The sequence below is a fragment of the Hyla sarda genome, unplaced genomic scaffold (assembly GCF_029499605.1).
Source record: "Hyla sarda isolate aHylSar1 unplaced genomic scaffold, aHylSar1.hap1 scaffold_305, whole genome shotgun sequence".
NCBI classification, from domain to species: domain Eukaryota; kingdom Metazoa; phylum Chordata; class Amphibia; order Anura; family Hylidae; genus Hyla; species Hyla sarda.
The window spans coordinates 1-18,974 of record NW_026609770.1 but is presented as its reverse complement, the minus strand read 5'-3'; the positions used below and the strand labels follow the sequence as shown (position 1 = coordinate 18,974).

At 46.4% G+C, this 18,974-nt stretch overlaps 7 non-coding genes and 2 pseudogenes across 7 annotated transcripts; all 9 read left to right on the top strand.

Moving 5' to 3' along the window:
* Positions 1–1,588: 1,588 nt before the first annotated feature.
* LOC130328192 (U2 spliceosomal RNA) lies at positions 1,589–1,779 on the top strand. The gene has a single exon (XR_008872252.1). It is a non-coding gene; the product is annotated as a U2 spliceosomal RNA (small nuclear RNA).
* Positions 1,780–3,864: 2,085 nt separating this feature from the next.
* Positions 3,865–4,055, top strand: LOC130328180 (U2 spliceosomal RNA). Its single transcript, XR_008872241.1, has one exon. It is a non-coding gene; the product is annotated as a U2 spliceosomal RNA (small nuclear RNA).
* A 2,091-nt stretch (positions 4,056–6,146) lies between these two features.
* On the top strand, positions 6,147–6,337 carry LOC130328168 (U2 spliceosomal RNA). Its single transcript, XR_008872230.1, has one exon. It is a non-coding gene; the product is annotated as a U2 spliceosomal RNA (small nuclear RNA).
* Positions 6,338–8,422: 2,085 nt separating this feature from the next.
* LOC130328155 (U2 spliceosomal RNA) lies at positions 8,423–8,613 on the top strand. The gene has a single exon (XR_008872219.1). It is a non-coding gene; the product is annotated as a U2 spliceosomal RNA (small nuclear RNA).
* A 2,084-nt stretch (positions 8,614–10,697) lies between these two features.
* On the top strand, positions 10,698–10,888 carry LOC130328294 (U2 spliceosomal RNA). The gene has a single exon (XR_008872324.1). It is a non-coding gene; the product is annotated as a U2 spliceosomal RNA (small nuclear RNA).
* A 2,088-nt stretch (positions 10,889–12,976) lies between these two features.
* LOC130328282 (U2 spliceosomal RNA) lies at positions 12,977–13,167 on the top strand. The gene has a single exon (XR_008872313.1). It is a non-coding gene; the product is annotated as a U2 spliceosomal RNA (small nuclear RNA).
* A 2,082-nt stretch (positions 13,168–15,249) lies between these two features.
* LOC130328241 (U2 spliceosomal RNA) lies at positions 15,250–15,409 on the top strand (annotated as a pseudogene).
* Positions 15,410–16,101: 692 nt separating this feature from the next.
* Positions 16,102–16,281, top strand: LOC130328229 (U2 spliceosomal RNA; annotated as a pseudogene).
* A 2,092-nt stretch (positions 16,282–18,373) lies between these two features.
* LOC130328270 (U2 spliceosomal RNA) lies at positions 18,374–18,564 on the top strand. Its single transcript, XR_008872302.1, has one exon. It is a non-coding gene; the product is annotated as a U2 spliceosomal RNA (small nuclear RNA).
* The last annotated feature ends 410 nt before the right edge of the window (positions 18,565–18,974 follow it).

Genomic DNA, 18,974 nt, shown 5'->3' with positions numbered 1-18,974 from the left:
GTCATTGCTGTACATTGACCATGCATTGCTTCTGTGGTATTGCAAAGGCAAAGACAAATGCTTCCAGCCATCCATTGCACTAATGGATTGGTCATCAGCTGGCTGTCTATGTCCCGCATCAATATAGACCAAAGTACAGAGGGTTAGGCTATGCTATTGTGCACCTACCTGATGCATCAGAAGGTGCGAGGCCCTTGCTAAATTCTGTGCACAGACTTTGAGATCTATGCTTTAGACTGTATCTAAACCTGCTCCAACATGGACTGACATTCTGGCCTACTTTCAGCCGATGCGACTTGTCTGTCGCTGAACAGTCGCTTTTTATGTATTCAGCACCTATGTATAATGTTGTAAAAATGCTCTAGAAGCTAAAGTCGCAGAAATGTCACACATATTTGGCCTGCAACTTTCTGTGCGACAAATTCAGACAGGAAAAATCAGTATAAATCCTTAGAAAATTATCCCCCAGTGTCTCCATCTGCTGGCGGTATTGAATAAGCATTGCTGCACTGATGGGGTATGCATTAGACGAAAAAAAAGAAGAAAAAGAAGAATAATACGCCCAGAAAAGAGGCGAAAAGGAGAAAAACGTAAAAAAACGTGAAAAAAAAGTAAGAGGAAGAGAAGGGAAAAAAAGGTGGAAATGGGTTTAAAAGTGATTTCGGCGGAGAAATATATATATATATATATATATATATATATATATATATATATATGCGCACACACACACATAGATATAAACGTATTCTCCGTTGAGATATTGCAGCCGCTGCTGTGTCCAGGCCCAGGAGCCTTAGCACTGTGCTGTGATGTCACTCAATACCACTGACATCACTAGGTGTAAACAACATCTCTCCTTTGCTGTGTATGTGACTATGGAGCTGTTTGGTGATGTCGTCTATTACGGCCTTCATAGAAGCAACAGGAGATTGTTGCATCCATCTTGAACCCTCAGAACTACAGTGCTATGATGTCACTCACTTCCACAGGCCTTGCAGAGTGTAAACAACAACAACCCAGCTTTGTTGTGTATGTAACCAAAGGGATTTGTGATGTCACCTAGAACCTTCACAGCAGCGACAGCTTTATGAGGAGCATCAGCACTGCTCTGCCTGAGCAGAACCATCACCGCCATAGGTTGTCAAATAACCCGGATTTAACCCACACAGGTAAGTCCAATGGGGTGCAGGCATGTCCTCTATGCTTACAGCTTCCCGTGGGTGTTGGTTTGATACCGTTTGGGGACAGCCAAGGAGGCATCTGCAGGCAACAAAGGTAGGTGTGTGCTTGTGTGTGTGTTTCCTATGCAGATCCTAAGCCCAGTGTCACATGCAAGTAGGAGGAGTAAGAAGGGTTCCTGGCAAATCCGGGTTATGGATTGCATTTAAAAAGGCCCCGTGGGAGTGCAATGGGCCCCTGTCTTGCTGCTTAGCAATAATGGTATGGGTTTAGGTTCTGCTGTGTGTACTGGTGGTTGACTGCCCCCCAGCCCAGAGTGTGCATGGAAAATTGTCTGGCAGCCTCCCTGACAGCAAGCAGTGATAGTGCCCATGAAGGGGACCTTGTTGGGCCCGCCCCTTTCACGGTTATCGCTTCTCGGCCTTTTGGCTAAGATCAAGTGTAGTATCTGTTCTTATCAGTTTAATATCTGATACGTCCCCTATCTGGGGACCATATATTAAATGGATTTTTGAGAACGGGGGCCGATTTCGAAGCTTGCTTCCGTCGCCCTATGCATTGACCCGATATGGCAGTATCTTCGGGTACAGTGCACCACCCCCTTACAGGGTTAAAAAGAAAGATTCCTACTTTCATTGCTACCTGCTTGCTGGCTAGCCAGCTAGCCAGCCCTGTGGGCCTTGCTGCTGCTGCAGCCAAAAAACAAAAGGTGGTGCTGCTGCTGCTTCTTCTGCTGCTTCTGCTTGTGTCTGGCCCCTGTTGGAGCGTCCAGGCACAGGACTTCTGCTGCTGCTGACTAAATGGCCTCCTTAATTGGATCATTTGAGTAGCCAGCACACCTGTGCAGGTAGGGCATGACATGATAGGCAGCTGCCTTGATAGCGGGTGGGTGCTGAATGTTCCTAATTGACAAAATAAGATTAATGCTTATGAAGAAATATAAAATCTCATCCCTTCCCCAATATCGCGCCACACCCCTACCCCTTAATTCCCTGGTTGAACGTGATGGACATATGTCTTTTTTCGACCGTACTAACTATGTAACTATGTAACATAACATGGGGGGGGGGGTCTCCTGGCTGTTCACACAGGTGTGTCATTGCTATACATTGACCATGCATTGCTTCTGTGGTATTGCAAAGGCAAAGACAAATGCTTCCAGCCATCCATTGCACTAATGGATTGGTCATCAGCTGGCTGTCTATGTCCCGCATCAATATAGACCAAAGTACAGAGGGTTAGGCTATGCTATTGTGCACCTACCTGATGCATCAGAAGGTGCGAGGCCCTTGCTAAATTCTGTGCACAGACTTTGAGATCTATGCTTTAGACTGTATCTAAACCTGCTCCAACATGGACTGACATTCTGGCCTACTTTCAGCCGATGCGACTTGTCTGTCGCTGAACAGTCGCTTTTTATGTATTCAGCACCTATGTATAATGTTGTAAAAATGCTCTAGAAGCTAAAGTCGCAGAAATGTCACACATATTTGGCCTGCAACTTTCTGTGCGACAAATTCAGACAGGAAAAATCAGTATAAATCCTTAGAAAATTATCCCCCAGTGTCTCCATCTGCTGGCGGTATTGAATAAGCATTGCTGCACTGATGGGGTATGCATTAGACGAAAAAAAAGAAGAAAAAGAAGAATAATACGCCCAGAAAAGAGGCGAAAAGGAGAAAAACGTAAAAAAACGTGAAAAAAAAGTAAGAGGAAGAGAAGGGAAAAAAAGGTGGAAATGGGTTTAAAAGTGATTTCGGCGGAGAAATATATATATATATATATATATATATATATATATATATATATATATGCGCACACACACACATAGATATAAACGTATTCTCCGTTGAGATATTGCAGCCGCTGCTGTGTCCAGGCCCAGGAGCCTTAGCACTGTGCTGTGATGTCACTCAATACCACTGACATCACTAGGTGTAAACAACATCTCTCCTTTGCTGTGTATGTGACTATGGAGCTGTTTGGTGATGTCGTCTATTACGGCCTTCATAGAAGCAACAGGAGATTGTTGCATCCATCTTGAACCCTCAGAACTACAGTGCTATGATGTCACTCACTTCCACAGGCCTTGCAGAGTGTAAACAACAACAACCCAGCTTTGTTGTGTATGTAACCAAAGGGATTTGTGATGTCACCTAGAACCTTCACAGCAGCGACAGCTTTATGAGGAGCATCAGCACTGCTCTGCCTGAGCAGAACCATCACCGCCATAGGTTGTCAAATAACCCGGATTTAACCCACACAGGTAAGTCCAATGGGGTGCAGGCATGTCCTCTATGCTTACAGCTTCCCGTGGGTGTTGGTTTGATACCGTTTGGGGACAGCCAAGGAGGCATCTGCAGGCAACAAAGGTAGGTGTGTGCTTGTGTGTGTGTTTCCTATGCAGATCCTAAGCCCAGTGTCACATGCAAGTAGGAGGAGTAAGAAGGGTTCCTGGCAAATCCGGGTTATGGATTGCATTTAAAAAGGCCCCGTGGGAGTGCAATGGGCCCCTGTCTTGCTGCTTAGCAATAATGGTATGGGTTTAGGTTCTGCTGTGTGTACTGGTGGTTGACTGCCCCCCAGCCCAGAGTGTGCATGGAAAATTGTCTGGCAGCCTCCCTGACAGCAAGCAGTGATAGTGCCCATGAAGGGGACCTTGTTGGGCCCGCCCCTTTCACGGTTATCGCTTCTCGGCCTTTTGGCTAAGATCAAGTGTAGTATCTGTTCTTATCAGTTTAATATCTGATACGTCCCCTATCTGGGGACCATATATTAAATGGATTTTTGAGAACGGGGGCCGATTTCGAAGCTTGCTTCCGTCGCCCTATGCATTGACCCGATATGGCAGTATCTTCGGGTACAGTGCACCACCCCCTTACAGGGTTAAAAAGAAAGATTCCTACTTTCATTGCTACCTGCTTGCTGGCTAGCCAGCTAGCCAGCCCTGTGGGCCTTGCTGCTGCTGCAGCCAAAAAACAAAAGGTGGTGCTGCTGCTGCTTCTGCTGCTTCTGCTTCTGCTTGTGTCTGGCCCCTGTTGGAGCGTCCAGGCACAGGACTTCTGCTGCTGCTGACTAAATGGCCTCCTTAATTGGATCATTTGAGTAGCCAGCACACCTGTGCAGGTAGGGCATGACATGATAGGCAGCTGCCTTGATAGCGGGTGGGTGCTGAATGTTCCTAATTGACAAAATAAGATTAATGCTTATGAAGAAATATAAAATCTCATCCCTTCCCCAATATCGCGCCACACCCCTACCCCTTAATTCCCTGGTTGAACGTGATGGACATATGTCTTTTTTCGACCGTACTAACTATGTAACTATGTAACATAACATGGGGGGGGGGGGTCTCCTGGCTGTTCACACAGGTGTGTCATTGCTGTACATTGACCATGCATTGCTTCTGTGGTATTGCAAAGGCAAAGACAAATGCTTCCAGCCATCCATTGCACTAATGGATTGGTCATCAGCTGGCTGTCTATGTCCCGCATCAATATAGACCAAAGTACAGAGGGTTAGGCTATGCTATTGTGCACCTACCTGATGCATCAGAAGGTGCGAGGCCCTTGCTAAATTCTGTGCACAGACTTTGAGATCTATGCTTTAGACTGTATCTAAACCTGCTCCAACATGGACTGACATTCTGGCCTACTTTCAGCCGATGCGACTTGTCTGTCGCTGAACAGTCGCTTTTTATGTATTCAGCACCTATGTATAATGTTGTAAAAATGCTCTAGAAGCTAAAGTCGCAGAAATGTCACACATATTTGGCCTGCAACTTTCTGTGCGACAAATTCAGACAGGAAAAATCAGTATAAATCCTTAGAAAATTATCCCCCAGTGTCTCCATCTGCTGGCGGTATTGAATAAGCATTGCTGCACTGATGGGGTATGCATTAGACGAAAAAAAAGAAGAAAAAGAAGAATAATACGCCCAGAAAAGAGGCGAAAAGGAGAAAAACGTAAAAAAACGTGAAAAAAAAGTAAGAGGAAGAGAAGGGAAAAAAAGGTGGAAATGGGTTTAAAAGTGATTTCGGCGGAGAAATATATATATATATATATATATATATATATATATATATATATATATATGCGCACACACACACATAGATATAAACGTATTCTCCGTTGAGATATTGCAGCCGCTGCTGTGTCCAGGCCCAGGAGCCTTAGCACTGTGCTGTGATGTCACTCAATACCACTGACATCACTAGGTGTAAACAACATCTCTCCTTTGCTGTGTATGTGACTATGGAGCTGTTTGGTGATGTCGTCTATTACGGCCTTCATAGAAGCAACAGGAGATTGTTGCATCCATCTTGAACCCTCAGAACTACAGTGCTATGATGTCACTCACTTCCACAGGCCTTGCAGAGTGTAAACAACAACAACCCAGCTTTGTTGTGTATGTAACCAAAGGGATTTGTGATGTCACCTAGAACCTTCACAGCAGCGACAGCTTTATGAGGAGCATCAGCACTGCTCTGCCTGAGCAGAACCATCACCGCCATAGGTTGTCAAATAACCCGGATTTAACCCACACAGGTAAGTCCAATGGGGTGCAGGCATGTCCTCTATGCTTACAGCTTCCCGTGGGTGTTGGTTTGATACCGTTTGGGGACAGCCAAGGAGGCATCTGCAGGCAACAAAGGTAGGTGTGTGCTTGTGTGTGTGTTTCCTATGCAGATCCTAAGCCCAGTGTCACATGCAAGTAGGAGGAGTAAGAAGGGTTCCTGGCAAATCCGGGTTATGGATTGCATTTAAAAAGGCCCCGTGGGAGTGCAATGGGCCCCTGTCTTGCTGCTTAGCAATAATGGTATGGGTTTAGGTTCTGCTGTGTGTACTGGTGGTTGACTGCCCCCCAGCCCAGAGTGTGCATGGAAAATTGTCTGGCAGCCTCCCTGACAGCAAGCAGTGATAGTGCCCATGAAGGGGACCTTGTTGGGCCCGCCCCTTTCACGGTTATCGCTTCTCGGCCTTTTGGCTAAGATCAAGTGTAGTATCTGTTCTTATCAGTTTAATATCTGATACGTCCCCTATCTGGGGACCATATATTAAATGGATTTTTGAGAACGGGGGCCGATTTCGAAGCTTGCTTCCGTCGCCCTATGCATTGACCCGATATGGCAGTATCTTCGGGTACAGTGCACCACCCCCTTACAGGGTTAAAAAGAAAGATTCCTACTTTCATTGCTACCTGCTTGCTGGCTAGCCAGCTAGCCAGCCCTGTGGGCCTTGCTGCTGCTGCAGCCAAAAAACAAAAGGTGGTGCTGCTGCTGCTTCTGCTGCTTCTGCTTCTGCTTGTGTCTGGCCCCTGTTGGAGCGTCCAGGCACAGGACTTCTGCTGCTGCTGACTAAATGGCCTCCTTAATTGGATCTTTTGAGTAGCCAGCACACCTGTGCAGGTAGGGCATGACATGATAGGCAGCTGCCTTGATAGCGGGTGGGTGCTGAATGTTCCTAATTGACAAAATAAGATTAATGCTTATGAAGAAATATAAAATCTCATCCCTTCCCCAATATCGCGCCACACCCCTACCCCTTAATTCCCTGGTTGAACGTGATGGACATATGTCTTTTTTCGACCGTACTAACTATGTAACTATGTAACATAACATGGGGGGGGGGTCTCCTGGCTGTTCACACAGGTGTGTCATTGCTGTACATTGACCATGCATTGCTTCTGTGGTATTGCAAAGGCAAAGACAAATGCTTCCAGCCATCCATTGCACTAATGGATTGGTCATCAGCTGGCTGTCTATGTCCCGCATCAATATAGACCAAAGTACAGAGGGTTAGGCTATGCTATTGTGCACCTACCTGATGCATCAGAAGGTGCGAGGCCCTTGCTAAATTCTGTGCACAGACTTTGAGATCTATGCTTTAGACTGTATCTAAACCTGCTCCAACATGGACTGACATTCTGGCCTACTTTCAGCCGATGCGACTTGTCTGTCGCTGAACAGTCGCTTTTTATGTATTCAGCACCTATGTATAATGTTGTAAAAATGCTCTAGAAGCTAAAGTCGCAGAAATGTCACACATATTTGGCCTGCAACTTTCTGTGCGACAAATTCAGACAGGAAAAATCAGTATAAATCCTTAGAAAATTATCCCCCAGTGTCTCCATCTGCTGGCGGTATTGAATAAGCATTGCTGCACTGATGGGGTATGCATTAGACGAAAAAAAAGAAGAAAAAGAAGAATAATACGCCCAGAAAAGAGGCGAAAAGGAGAAAAACGTAAAAAAACGTGAAAAAAAAGTAAGAGGAAGAGAAGGGAAAAAAAGGTGGAAATGGGTTTAAAAGTGATTTCGGCGGAGAAATATATATATATATATATATATATATATATATATATATATATATGCGCACACACACACATAGATATAAACGTATTCTCCGTTGAGATATTGCAGCCGCTGCTGTGTCCAGGCCCAGGAGCCTTAGCACTGTGCTGTGATGTCACTCAATACCACTGACATCACTAGGTGTAAACAACATCTCTCCTTTGCTGTGTATGTGACTATGGAGCTGTTTGGTGATGTCGTCTATTACGGCCTTCATAGAAGCAACAGGAGATTGTTGCATCCATCTTGAACCCTCAGAACTACAGTGCTATGATGTCACTCACTTCCACAGGCCTTGCAGAGTGTAAACAACAACAACCCAGCTTTGTTGTGTATGTAACCAAAGGGATTTGTGATGTCACCTAGAACCTTCACAGCAGCGACAGCTTTATGAGGAGCATCAGCACTGCTCTGCCTGAGCAGAACCATCACCGCCATAGGTTGTCAAATAACCCGGATTTAACCCACACAGGTAAGTCCAATGGGGTGCAGGCATGTCCTCTATGCTTACAGCTTCCCGTGGGTGTTGGTTTGATACCGTTTGGGGACAGCCAAGGAGGCATCTGCAGGCAACAAAGGTAGGTGTGTGCTTGTGTGTGTGTTTCCTATGCAGATCCTAAGCCCAGTGTCACATGCAAGTAGGAGGAGTAAGAAGGGTTCCTGGCAAATCCGGGTTATGGATTGCATTTAAAAAGGCCCCGTGGGAGTGCAATGGGCCCCTGTCTTGCTGCTTAGCAATAATGGTATGGGTTTAGGTTCTGCTGTGTGTACTGGTGGTTGACTGCCCCCCAGCCCAGAGTGTGCATGGAAAATTGTCTGGCAGCCTCCCTGACAGCAAGCAGTGATAGTGCCCATGAAGGGGACCTTGTTGGGCCCGCCCCTTTCACGGTTATCGCTTCTCGGCCTTTTGGCTAAGATCAAGTGTAGTATCTGTTCTTATCAGTTTAATATCTGATACGTCCCCTATCTGGGGACCATATATTAAATGGATTTTTGAGAACGGGGGCCGATTTCGAAGCTTGCTTCCGTCGCCCTATGCATTGACCCGATATGGCAGTATCTTCGGGTACAGTGCACCACCCCCTTACAGGGTTAAAAAGAAAGATTCCTACTTTCATTGCTACCTGCTTGCTGGCTAGCCAGCTAGCCAGCCCTGTGGGCCTTGCTGCTGCTGCAGCCAAAAAACAAAAGGTGGTGCTGCTGCTGCTTCTGCTGCTTCTGCTTCTGCTTGTGTCTGGCCCCTGTTGGAGCGTCCAGGCACAGGACTTCTGCTGCTGCTGACTAAATGGCCTCCTTAATTGGATCATTTGAGTAGCCAGCACACCTGTGCAGGTAGGGCATGACATGATAGGCAGCTGCCTTGATAGCGGGTGGGTGCTGAATGTTCCTAATTGACAAAATAAGATTAATGCTTATGAAGAAATATAAAATCTCATCCCTTCCCCAATATCGCGCCACACCCCTACCCCTTAATTCCCTGGTTGAACGTGATGGACATATGTCTTTTTTCGACCGTACTAACTATGTAACTATGTAACATAACATGGGGGGGGGGGTCTCCTGGCTGTTCACACAGGTGTGTCATTGCTGTACATTGACCATGCATTGCTTCTGTGGTATTGCAAAGGCAAAGACAAATGCTTCCAGCCATCCATTGCACTAATGGATTGGTCATCAGCTGGCTGTCTATGTCCCGCATCAATATAGACCAAAGTACAGAGGGTTAGGCTATGCTATTGTGCACCTACCTGATGCATCAGAAGGTGCGAGGCCCTTGCTAAATTCTGTGCACAGACTTTGAGATCTATGCTTTAGACTGTATCTAAACCTGCTCCAACATGGACTGACATTCTGGCCTACTTTCAGCCGATGCGACTTGTCTGTCGCTGAACAGTCGCTTTTTATGTATTCAGCACCTATGTATAATGTTGTAAAAATGCTCTAGAAGCTAAAGTCGCAGAAATGTCACACATATTTGGCCTGCAACTTTCTGTGCGACAAATTCAGACAGGAAAAATCAGTATAAATCCTTAGAAAATTATCCCCCAGTGTCTCCATCTGCTGGCGGTATTGAATAAGCATTGCTGCACTGATGGGGTATGCATTAGACGAAAAAAAAGAAGAAAAAGAAGAATAATACGCCCAGAAAAGAGGCGAAAAGGAGAAAAACGTAAAAAAACGTGAAAAAAAAGTAAGAGGAAGAGAAGGGAAAAAAAGGTGGAAATGGGTTTAAAAGTGATTTCGGCGGAGAAATATATATATATATATATATATATATATATATATATATATATGCGCACACACACACATAGATATAAACGTATTCTCCGTTGAGATATTGCAGCCGCTGCTGTGTCCAGGCCCAGGAGCCTTAGCACTGTGCTGTGATGTCACTCAATACCACTGACATCACTAGGTGTAAACAACATCTCTCCTTTGCTGTGTATGTGACTATGGAGCTGTTTGGTGATGTCGTCTATTACGGCCTTCATAGAAGCAACAGGAGATTGTTGCATCCATCTTGAACCCTCAGAACTACAGTGCTATGATGTCACTCACTTCCACAGGCCTTGCAGAGTGTAAACAACAACAACCCAGCTTTGTTGTGTATGTAACCAAAGGGATTTGTGATGTCACCTAGAACCTTCACAGCAGCGACAGCTTTATGAGGAGCATCAGCACTGCTCTGCCTGAGCAGAACCATCACCGCCATAGGTTGTCAAATAACCCGGATTTAACCCACACAGGTAAGTCCAATGGGGTGCAGGCATGTCCTCTATGCTTACAGCTTCCCGTGGGTGTTGGTTTGATACCGTTTGGGGACAGCCAAGGAGGCATCTGCAGGCAACAAAGGTAGGTGTGTGCTTGTGTGTGTGTTTCCTATGCAGATCCTAAGCCCAGTGTCACATGCAAGTAGGAGGAGTAAGAAGGGTTCCTGGCAAATCCGGGTTATGGATTGCATTTAAAAAGGCCCCGTGGGAGTGCAATGGGCCCCTGTCTTGCTGCTTAGCAATAATGGTATGGGTTTAGGTTCTGCTGTGTGTACTGGTGGTTGACTGCCCCCCAGCCCAGAGTGTGCATGGAAAATTGTCTGGCAGCCTCCCTGACAGCAAGCAGTGATAGTACCCATGAAGGGGACCTTGTTGGGCCCGCCCCTTTCACGGTTATCGCTTCTCGGCCTTTTGGCTAAGATCAAGTGTAGTATCTGTTCTTATCAGTTTAATATCTGATACGTCCCCTATCTGGGGACCATATATTAAATGGATTTTTGAGAACGGGGGCCGATTTCGAAGCTTGCTTCCGTCGCCCTATGCATTGACCCGATATGGCAGTATCTTCGGGTACAGTGCACCACCCCCTTACAGGGTTAAAAAGAAAGATTCCTACTTTCATTGCTACCTGCTTGCTGGCTAGCCAGCTAGCCAGCCCTGTGGGCCTTGCTGCTGCTGCAGCCAAAAAACAAAAGGTGGTGCTGCTGCTGCTTCTGCTGCTTCTGCTTCTGCTTGTGTCTGGCCCCTGTTGGAGCGTCCAGGCACAGGACTTCTGCTGCTGCTGACTAAATGGCCTCCTTAATTGGATCATTTGAGTAGCCAGCACACCTGTGCAGGTAGGGCATGACATGATAGGCAGCTGCCTTGATAGCGGGTGGGTGCTGAATGTTCCTAATTGACAAAATAAGATTAATGCTTATGAAGAAATATAAAATCTCATCCCTTCCCCAATATCGCGCCACACCCCTACCCCTTAATTCCCTGGTTGAACGTGATGGACATATGTCTTTTTTCGACCGTACTAACTATGTAACTATGTAACATAACATGGGGGGGGGGGTCTCCTGGCTGTTCACACAGGTGTGTCATTGCTGTACATTGACCATGCATTGCTTCTGTGGTATTGCAAAGGCAAAGACAAATGCTTCCAGCCATCCATTGCACTAATGGATTGGTCATCAGCTGGCTGTCTATGTCCCGCATCAATATAGACCAAAGTACAGAGGGTTAGGCTATGCTATTGTGCACCTACCTGATGCATCAGAAGGTGCGAGGCCCTTGCTAAATTCTGTGCACAGACTTTGAGATCTATGCTTTAGACTGTATCTAAACCTGCTCCAACATGGACTGACATTCTGGCCTACTTTCAGCCGATGCGACTTGTCTGTCGCTGAACAGTCGCTTTTTATGTATTCAGCACCTATGTATAATGTTGTAAAAATGCTCTAGAAGCTAAAGTCGCAGAAATGTCACACATATTTGGCCTGCAACTTTCTGTGCGACAAATTCAGACAGGAAAAATCAGTATAAATCCTTAGAAAATTATCCCCCAGTGTCTCCATCTGCTGGCGGTATTGAATAAGCATTGCTGCACTGATGGGGTATGCATTAGACGAAAAAAAAGAAGAAAAAGAAGAATAATACGCCCAGAAAAGAGGCGAAAAGGAGAAAAACGTAAAAAAACGTGAAAAAAAAGTAAGAGGAAGAGAAGGGAAAAAAAGGTGGAAATGGGTTTAAAAGTGATTTCGGCGGAGAAATATATATATATATATATATATATATATATATATATATATATATATGCGCACACACACACATAGATATAAACGTATTCTCCGTTGAGATATTGCAGCCGCTGCTGTGTCCAGGCCCAGGAGCCTTAGCACTGTGCTGTGATGTCACTCAATACCACTGACATCACTAGGTGTAAACAACATCTCTCCTTTGCTGTGTATGTGACTATGGAGCTGTTTGGTGATGTCGTCTATTACGGCCTTCATAGAAGCAACAGGAGATTGTTGCATCCATCTTGAACCCTCAGAACTACAGTGCTATGATGTCACTCACTTCCACAGGCCTTGCAGAGTGTAAACAACAACAACCCAGCTTTGTTGTGTATGTAACCAAAGGGATTTGTGATGTCACCTAGAACCTTCACAGCAGCGACAGCTTTATGAGGAGCATCAGCACTGCTCTGCCTGAGCAGAACCATCACCGCCATAGGTTGTCAAATAACCCGGATTTAACCCACACAGGTAAGTCCAATGGGGTGCAGGCATGTCCTCTATGCTTACAGCTTCCCGTGGGTGTTGGTTTGATACCGTTTGGGGACAGCCAAGGAGGCATCTGCAGGCAACAAAGGTAGGTGTGTGCTTGTGTGTGTGTTTCCTATGCAGATCCTAAGCCCAGTGTCACATGCAAGTAGGAGGAGTAAGAAGGGTTCCTGGCAAATCCGGGTTATGGATTGCATTTAAAAAGGCCCCGTGGGAGTGCAATGGGCCCCTGTCTTGCTGCTTAGCAATAATGGTATGGGTTTAGGTTCTGCTGTGTGTACTGGTGGTTGACTGCCCCCCAGCCCAGAGTGTGCATGGAAAATTGTCTGGCAGCCTCCCTGACAGCAAGCAGTGATAGTGCCCATGAAGGGGACCTTGTTGGGCCCGCCCCTTTCACGGTTATCGCTTCTCGGCCTTTTGGCTAAGATCAAGTGTAGTATCTGTTCTTATCAGTTTAATATCTGATACGTCCCCTATCTGGGGACCATATATTAAATGGATTTTTGAGAACGGGGGCCGATTTCGAAGCTTGCTTCCGTCGCCCTATGCATTGACCCGATATGGCAGTATCTTCGGGTACAGTGCACCACCCCCTTACAGGGTTAAAAAGAAAGATTCCTACTTTCATTGCTACCTGCTTGCTGGCTAGCCAGCTAGCCAGCCCTGTGGGCCTTGCTGCTGCTGCAGCCAAAAAACAAAAGGTGGTGCTGCTGCTGCTTCTGCTGCTTCTGCTTCTGCTTGTGTCTGGCCCCTGTTGGAGCGTCCAGGCACAGGACTTCTGCTGCTGCTGACTAAATGGCCTCCTTAATTGGATCATTTGAGTAGCCAGCACACCTGTGCAGGTAGGGCATGACATGATAGGCAGCTGCCTTGATAGCGGGTGGGTGCTGAATGTTCCTAATTGACAAAATAAGATTAATGCTTATGAAGAAATATAAAATCTCATCCCTTCCCCAATATCGCGCCACACCCCTACCCCTTAATTCCCTGGTTGAACGTGATGGACATATGTCTTTTTTCGACCGTACTAACTATGTAACTATGTAACATAACATGGGGGGGGGGGTCTCCTGGCTGTTCACACAGGTGTGTCATTGCTGTACATTGACCATGCATTGCTTCTGTGGTATTGCAAAGGCAAAGACAAATGCTTCCAGCCATCCATTGCACTAATGGATTGGTCATCAGCTGGCTGTCTATGTCCCGCATCAATATAGACCAAAGTACAGAGGGTTAGGCTATGCTATTGTGCACCTACCTGATGCATCAGAAGGTGCGAGGCCCTTGCTAAATTCTGTGCACAGACTTTGAGATCTATGCTTTATACTGTATCTAAACCTGCTCCAACATGGACTGACATTCTGGCCTACTTTCAGCCGATGCGACTTGTCTGTCGCTGAACAGTCGCTTTTTATGTATTCAGCACCTATGTATAATGTTGTAAAAATGCTCTAGAAGCTAAAGTCGCAGAAATGTCACACATATTTGGCCTGCAACTTTCTGTGCGACAAATTCAGACAGGAAAAATCAGTATAAATCCTTAGAAAATTATCCCCCAGTGTCTCCATCTGCTGGCGGTATTGAATAAGCATTGCTGCACTGATGGGGTATGCATTAGACGAAAAAAAAGAAGAAAAAGAAGAATAATACGCCCAGAAAAGAGGCGAAAAGGAGAAAAACGTAAAAAAACGTGAAAAAAAAGTAAGAGGAAGAGAAGGGAAAAAAAGGTGGAAATGGGTTTAAAAGTGATTTTGGCGGAGAAATATATATATATATATATATATATATATATATATATATATGCGCACACACACACGTAGATATAAACGTATTCTCCGTTGAGATATTGCAGCCGCTGCTGTGTCCAGGCCCAGGAGCCTTAGCACTGTGCTGTGATGTCACTCAATACCACTGACATCACTAGGTGTAAACAACATCTCTCCTTTGCTGTGTATGTGACTATGGAGCTGTTTGGTGATGTCGTCTATTACGGCCTTCATAGAAGCAACAGGAGATTGTTGCATCCATCTTGAACCCTCAGAACTACAGTGCTATGATGTCACTCACTTCCACAGGCCTTGCAGAGTGTAAACAACAACAACCCAGCTTTGTTGTGTATGTAACCAAAGGGATTTGTGATGTCACCTAGAACCTTCACAGCAGCGACAGCTTTATGAGGAGCATCAGCACTGCTCTGCCTGAGCAGAACCATCACCGCCATAGGTTGTCAAATAACCCGGATTTAACCCACACAGGTAAGTCCAATGGGGTGCAGGCATGTCCTCTATGCTTACAGCTTCCCGTGGGTGTTGGTTTGATACCGTTTGGGGACAGCCAAGGAGGCATCTGCAGGCAACAAAGGTAGGTGTGTGCTTGTGTGTGTGTTTCCTATGCAGATCCTAAGCCCAGTGTCACATGCAAGTAGGAGGAGTAAGAAGGGTTCCTGGCAAATCCGGGTTATGGATTGCATTTAAAAAGGCCCCGTGGGAGTGCAATGGGCCCCTGTCTTGCTGCTTAGCAATAATGGTATGGGTTTAGGTTCTGCTGTGTGTACTGGTGGTTGACTGCCCCCCAGCCCAGAGTGTGCATGGAAAATTGTCTGGCAGCCTCCCTGACAGCAAGCAGTGATAGTGCCCATGAAGGGGACCTTGTTGGGCCCGCCCCTTTCACGGTTATCGCTTCTCGGCCTTTTGGCTAAGATCAAGTGTAGTATCTGTTCTTATCAGTTTTCATGCTGGTGGGGATGGGTGCTGCATGGAGGATGCAGGTGTACCAGGGCTTTCCGGGGCTGGTTCTGAGGAATCAGCTCGACGGCTGCCCCGATGTGACCTGTTCCCTCCGGGTCTCGCCATGAGGCTGAGAGGGTCTAGAGCCGAGGTACTTTTGTGCCTCGGGGAGTGGTGACCCCGAGGTGCCGAAACTCACTGGGAGAATAGGCTCACTGAGTTGAAGCACGGGCACCATAATCTCTTCACCTTGTGGCACTCACCTCTTGATTCCCGGCCTTCTGGCTAGGATCAGAGAAATTTTTATAGATCCGGCCGGATGTCCGGGCAGTATATCTGCACACATTCACTTATTTATTTATTTTTTGTCTCACTGTGTCACTTTTTGCGTGTCGTGTGTTCACAGGATTTGTCAGGATGCGGTAGCCCTTCTGGGTGTCCCTCCTGGCGGTCTAGGGGAGGTGTGTGTGGCCATTAGGTTCCGCACCTCCCTGCAAACACCCCGGGTACTCCTGCTTCGCAGGGTACCTACCGTAATCGGCTCTGCGGGCAGATACCTTGGCTAACGCCAAGGGGGATGCCGGGAGCATTTGTGGTCTCCTAGTAGCTTCGGCGAAAAGGGACATCGAACCTGGAACCTCGCAGGTACCTTTTGGTCCGGAGGCGAAGGGTAAGGTTTGTTGGGGGGCCTCTCTCCTATCGGAGAAGGGCTTGCGATAGACCGCATCCTTTGTGCACGTTTTTTTAGTGTAACACGTTTGCACTTTTTCTTGCACTTTGGGTGAATCGAAAGCACGTTCCTCGGCTTTAGATAAAAAAAAAAAAAATCTGTTCTTATCAGTTTAATATCTGATACGTCCCCTATCTGGGGACCATATATTAAATGGATTTTTGAGAACGGGGGCCGATTTCGAAGCTTGCTTCCGTCGCCCTATGCATTGACCCGATATGGCAGTATCTTCGGGTACAGTGCACCACCCCCTTACAGGGTTAAAAAGAAAGATTCCTACTTTCATTGCTACCTGCTTGCTGGCTAGCCAGCTAGCCAGCCCTGTGGGCCTTGCTGCTGCTGCAGCCAAAAAACAAAAGGTGGTGCTGCTGCTGCTTCTGCTGCTTCTGCTTCTGCTTGTGTCTGGCCCCTGTTGGAGCGTCCAGGCACAGGACTTCTGCTGCTGCTGACTAAATGGCCTCCTTAATTGGATCATTTGAGTAGCCAGCACACCTGTGCAGGTAGGGCATGACATGATAGGCAGCTGCCTTGATAGCGGGTGGGTGCTGAATGTTCCTAATTGACAAAATAAGATTAATGCTTATGAAGAAATATAAAATCTCATCCCTTCCCCAATATCGCGCCACACCCCTACCCCTTAATTCCCTGGTTGAACGTGATGGACATATGTCTTTTTTCGACCGTACTAACTATGTAACTATGTAACATAACATGGGGGGGGGGGTCTCCTGGCTGTTCACACAGGTGTGTCATTGCTGTACATTGACCATGCATTGCTTCTGTGGTATTGCAAAGGCAAAGACAAATGCTTCCAGCCATCCATTGCACTAATGGATTGGTCATCAGCTGGCTGTCTATGTCCCGCATCAATATAGACCAAAGTACAGAGGGTTAGGCTATGCTATTGTGCACCTACCTGATGCATCAGAAGGTGCGAGGCCCTTGCTAAATTCTGTGCACAGACTTTGAGATCTATGCTTTAGACTGTATCTAAACCTGCTCCAACATGGACTGACATTCTGGCCTACTTTCAGCCGATGCGACTTGTCTGTCGCTGAACAGTCGCTTTTTATGTATTCAGCACCTATGTATAATGTTGTAAAAATGCTCTAGAAGCTAAAGTCGCAGAAATGTCACACATATTTGGCCTGCAACTTTCTGTGCGACAAATTCAGACAGGAAAAATCAGTATAAATCCTTAGAAAATTATCCCCCAGTGTCTCCATCTGCTGGCGGTATTGAATAAGCATTGCTGCACTGATGGGGTATGCATTAGACGAAAAAAAAGAAGAAAAAGAAGAATAATACGCCCAGAAAAGAGGCGAAAAGGAGAAAAACGTAAAAAAACGTGAAAAAAAAGTAAGAGGAAGAGAAGGGAAAAAAAGGTGGAAATGGGTTTAAAAGTGATTTCGGCGGAGAAATATATATATATATATATATATATATATATATATATATATATATATATATGCGCACACACACACATAGATATAAACGTATTCTCCGTTGAGATATTGCAGCCGCTGCTGTGTCCAGGCCCAGGAGCCTTAGCACTGTGCTGTGATGTCACTCAATACCACTGACATCACTAGGTGTAAACAACATCTCTCCTTTGCTGTGTATGTGACTATGGAGCTGTTTGGTGATGTCGTCTATTACGGCCTTCATAGAAGCAACAGGAGATTGTTGCATCCATCTTGAACCCTCAGAACTACAGTGCTATGATGTCACTCACTTCCACAGGCCTTGCAGAGTGTAAACAACAACAACCCAGCTTTGTTGTGTATGTAACCAAAGGGATTTGTGATGTCACCTAGAACCTTCACAGCAGCGACAGCTTTATGAGGAGCATCAGCACTGCTCTGCCTGAGCAGAACCATCACCGCCATAGGTTGTCAAATAACCCGGATTTAACCCACACAGGTAAGTCCAATGGGGTGCAGGCATGTCCTCTATGCTTACAGCTTCCCGTGGGTGTTGGTTTGATACCGTTTGGGGACAGCCAAGGAGGCATCTGCAGGCAACAAAGGTAGGTGTGTGCTTGTGTGTGTGTTTCCTATGCAGATCCTAAGCCCAGTGTCACATGCAAGTAGGAGGAGTAAGAAGGGTTCCTGGCAAATCCGGGTTATGGATTGCATTTAAAAAGGCCCCGTGGGAGTGCAATGGGCCCCTGTCTTGCTGCTTAGCAATAATGGTATGGGTTTAGGTTCTGCTGTGTGTACTGGTGGTTGACTGCCCCCCAGCCCAGAGTGTGCATGGAAAATTGTCTGGCAGCCTCCCTGACAGCAAGCAGTGATAGTGCCCATGAAGGGGACCTTGTTGGGCCCGCCCCTTTCACGGTTATCGCTTCTCGGCCTTTTGGCTAAGATCAAGTGTAGTATCTGTTCTTATCAGTTTAATATCTGATACGTCCCCTATCTGGGGACCATATATTAAATGGATTTTTGAGAACGGGGGCCGATTTCGAAGCTTGCTTCCGTCGCCCTATGCATTGACCCGATATGGCAGTATCTTCGGGTACAGTGCACCACCCCCTTACAGGGTTAAAAAGAAAGATTCCTACTTTCATTGCTACCTGCTTGCTGGCTAGCCAGCTAGCCAGCCCTGTGGGCCTTGCTGCTGCTGCAGCCAAAAAACAAAAGGTGGTGCTGCTGCTGCTTCTGCTGCTTCTGCTTCTGCTTGTGTCTGGCCCCTGTTGGAGCGTCCAGGCACAGGACTTCTGCTGCTGCTGACTAAATGGCCTCCTTAATTGGATCATTTGAGTAGCCAGCACACCTGTGCAGGTAGGGCATGACATGATAGGCAGCTGCCTTGATAGCGGGTGGGTGCTGAATGTTCCTAATTGACAAAATAAGATTAATGCTTATGAAGAAATATAAAATCTCATCCCTTCCCCAATATCGCGCCACACCCCTACCCCTTAATTCCCTGGTTGAACGTGAT